A 4,495-nucleotide genomic window follows, 5' to 3' on the forward strand; every position below is an offset into this window, starting at 1 on the left:
TCTACCGCAAGTAAAAAAAACTCAAGTTGAATCGCAAGTCGCTTGATCCAATACCAATGGAATTCATCAGCCTGCCGCATATCGAAAATTCAAATCAAAATTCCTTTTTAATTGATTAGATTAATACTCGAAGTTGACTTCCAAATATAGCATGTTTGATATGCAACTTTGAATGATCATAATTGAAGATCCATGACTCAATGTAGGAGTTTCTATTTACGAGCTTCTTCTTTTGTTGCGGAGAGGGGTTCAAGAATCTTCTCCTTTTCTCATTTGTGACACATTTGAACTCATGTGCTCGCTACATGATTTTAAAGAGCTAGTGTGATGATCACGCAATGCGACCAAATCTTGTTTTTTATACTCATTTGAGTGATCTTAGAGTGATTACTCCAAGATATACATTTGTCCTTTGGACGACTTTGGAAGAGGTCCAACAACATCGAGTCCCCATGCATCTATGGGCCATGAGGCTACAGTTGGATGCAAAGCCTGTTGAGATTGATGGATCTAATTATTAACATGGAATTGACACGCTTGACACTTTATGGAATGCTCTGAGCAGTCCACCACCATTGTTGGTCAATAGTAGCCCATCCGCTTGATGCGAAATTGAAGTTTAGGCACTGATTAGTGTGCGCACATATTGTCTATGCAATTTCATTTGGCCTCATCATAGCCGACATTCATGTTTATTCATTGGGAGCACTATTCAAGTCATCAATATTGATTGAAACCGAGACTCAACTTGTTTTTTGCAAAAGAACATCCACTTTCAACACAAGAGGTGGCGAAATTTTTCGAAAGGGATCAAAATTATTTGGTAAGTGAAACAACAAGAGCCATGAGCTCAAACATCCACAGAAAAGCAGTAATTTAAAATTATAATTAAAAAAAGACAACCCAAATATCCAAATAACACACAAAAGGTGTGGGCCTCACCCCACCAAAAATAAAAAGCGTTTGTCCTCAAATGCAAGTAATAAAATAACCAGAAAGGGCAGATAAAGAAAAACAGAGAGGGAGGTAAAGAGGTAATCCTACTTAAGCATTCGCTCCATCTGTCTGGGCATCAGTGCCCGGTGTGTTGTCATTCTGACCCTTTTCCTCTTTCTCTTTTTGCTCTGCTTCAGCCTCTATAGAAATATTATCCTCCACCATATTATATATTTCATGAGTTGCTTTAAAGGCATGTATTGTGTTGATGAACCCCTAAGGTCCACGAAGGGACATTAGGGTCAATTGGCACCCTCCTCCTCGAACTGGCTATCTTGTTCTCGCTCTTTGTATTTCTTCTGAACTTTCGAACTCTTATGTGTCTCAGTGGCATGTTTTTTCCTACAACTTTTGATCTAGCCATGTATGCAAAGTCTTGAGATAACGTTATAATATATTTGACAACCAAAACAAAGACATCTTGTTGCACAAAAATTTGTCGGTCCAGTTGGTGGGTCGCTGAGTACATTCAGTGAACAATGGGTTATCCGTCGAAAGTCACTGTGCAGAAGCGAATAGGGGTGTAGACAAAAGGCGACCAATGAAGAATTTTGGCGAGTTGCCGAGTGCTTTTGGCGACCTCGTGCTTCTCGCCGAAAGGTACAAACGCCACAAAAAAATGAAGCATGATAATAAGGGCGAGATTACGCAGTTTGACGAAGCGCGAAGTGGCTCGGCGAGCTCATCATAGCTCGCCGATTTACCCAATGTGCCTACTTTTGACCCAACTTCTCGAAATCATCCCCGCATCCCCCGAAAACAAAGTTTAAGCTCACATAGCACAAATAAGACCAGGACCTATAACATACGAACACCACCCATCACTCATTAACTTAACTAGATGCATTAGAGAACAAGATTTTGGCAACTTAAGCAAGATTATCAAATAACAATTAACAATTAACAATTAACCCATTTTTATCCAATAAGGGAGGTTCAACAGAGTTCAACATACCAAAGAGTTTGCAAATGAGTACAATGTTGACAAAAAATTACAGGGATCAGGAAGCAAACCTTTTGTACTGATTAAAAAGTTACTAGGTGTTAGGCGGCAATGCACACTACAACAAAAAAGGGATACAGCGGCAATTAAAAATGGCATTAGCGGCCATAAGTATGGCCGCTAAAGCCTTTACCAGCCAATGACCTTTGGCCGCTATATCAGGGGTTGGCAAAGGCTTTTGCGACCATTTGGACAAAAGTTGGTAAAGCCAAGCTCTTTTGCCGGTAAAACTCATTTGATTTAGTGGCAATTTGTTGCGGCAATTAAAAAGGTTGCTAAATCCAATCCAAAGTTGTTAGTTATTCTCATGTAGCGTCCATTTTTATGGCCAGTAAAACCAACTAAATTGCCGCTAAAACACATTTGTTCTAGCGGCAATTGCTTGCGGCAATTTAGATGGTTGTTAAATCAAATAAAAACAGTTAGTTATACTTGTGTAGTGTCCATTTTTATAGCTGGTAAATCCTACTAAATTGCCGCTAAAACACATTAGTTCTAGTGGCAATTAAAATAGTTGTTGAATCAAATTTAAAACGACAATCATCTTCATATAGCGTCCATCTTTATAGCTGGCAAATTCGATAAAACTGCCGTTAAAAGCTCATATCTTTAACGACAATAGTTTGGTGGCAATTATAAAGGCTAGAATATCCTTTTGTAAACATCTTAATTTCCCCCATTTACCGTTCAATATTTTTGGCTAGAAAAATCACTTAGTTTGATGCTAAAAGTCACAAACTTTAATGACCAATTGGTTAGCCAGAATAAATAATGACTACGTCCATTAATAAAATTATCTAGTTCGCACTTCTACTGATAAGTTTATAACTCATAAATTCAACAAAATTCTAATCAAAAGAAAGCCTATTAGATGCAATGATGTTTGTCTAATGCTAAAAAATATATAATATAATTCATAGAACATAATATATCTCATCAAATCTAAAAAAATGAAGTCTTAATCCAAACTATAGTATCATAACTTTAAAACTAAACTTATATTAACGAAATATCTAGTATCATTATATAATCAATCCAATAAAATAGTGTCTTCAAAGAATTTCCACAATGGTTCACCGTATTGAAATATTTCAAAGGCAAAATTTTTGAACGTCATACCGCATGACCTGAAATAATAAAATAAATGTGTCAAAAGATGAAATCCAATTGATGAAAACATTACGAGATAGGCCAAGTTCTCATACTTGAATGAAATATTTACTAGACCAAATGTTACATAAAAATAGCTATGTGCAAATACCAATGACCCTAGTTTCTCCCCTTATTGATACAGATACATTTAGCAGTAACAAAGTTCCAGTTCAAATCCATATAACATAAGAAAGAGTGAATTATATCATCTCATAGAAAATAACTCAAAGATCCAACTAACTATACTACAGGGGCTGGCAACTATGCTGATGACTTTGGGATAAAATTTAAGGGCTGGCAATGCATCAACATCATTATCTCAATTGGAAAATCCAAAATCCATGGTTTGCAGAAGACAATTCAGTATGAAGATATTCATAACCTAGACAACAAACAATGAAAAAGCAGAAGCACATTCATAGCATGAGCAACAAACAATGCAAGAACGGAAGCTTATTAACAGCCTGAGTAGCAAACTATGAAAAACAATTCAGAGGACAAAAACTATGAGAGGAATTCCACCTGAAACAATCTGCCCCATATCAATCAATAAAAAGAGGTAACAACTTAGCAGACTGGAAAGATACAAAATATACCACAGTAATGCAGACCTGCTGAATGTACAATACATATACATATACACACATACATTAATTTATGTCTCAAAACCCCTATGCAGTAGGGGATGACAACCGATCAAATTTACATCAGTATTGAACACTTAAAACATATTTAAGGTTTCTTAGCGCTGGGTAACCCCACAATAGACCAAGTGTCATTTGCAGCTAATGCCTTAAACTCCTTACTCATAGCGTGAAACTCAGGCTCAGAAGCAGCTTTAGTGTAAGTGCAGGGTTCAAAAACATGATGCAGACTAAGGGTTTAGACTAGATGATTCAGAATGAGAGCAATCAACAGACTGAAAAGCATTACAAAGATACTATTGGAGGTAACAAGTTGATGAGAGGTCTTAGTAGATCTTCTAGGTGAAAGAATACATTGTACAAAGAAAGACCAGGAAACAGTGTTAAGGAGACAATGTTAGAGACTTTAACTTTGTATCCATTTAGAAGTGAAACAAGACAAGGAATATGTAATGTTTTAACATAGAAGAGTAAAGAAAGGTTAGATCGATGTCGTGATCTAATGCTCCAGAATCTATAGTCCAAATGGTATCACTAATCTTAGTAAGTAAATAAGTTTTGAACAAATCATTGTCAGTCAAGATTGTACCTGTAAAGTTAGCAGATGCTATGAGGATTAGTGAGTGGTGAAAGATGAGAGTGCTGCAAGTGGGACAGTATGTAGAAGGACTGATCTTTAGTCAGACTAGAAACATTGACT

This window comes from Solanum tuberosum, unplaced genomic scaffold, assembly GCF_000226075.1.
Source record: "Solanum tuberosum cultivar DM 1-3 516 R44 unplaced genomic scaffold, SolTub_3.0 scf00521, whole genome shotgun sequence".
Classification (NCBI taxonomy): Eukaryota; Viridiplantae; Streptophyta; class Magnoliopsida; order Solanales; family Solanaceae; genus Solanum; species Solanum tuberosum.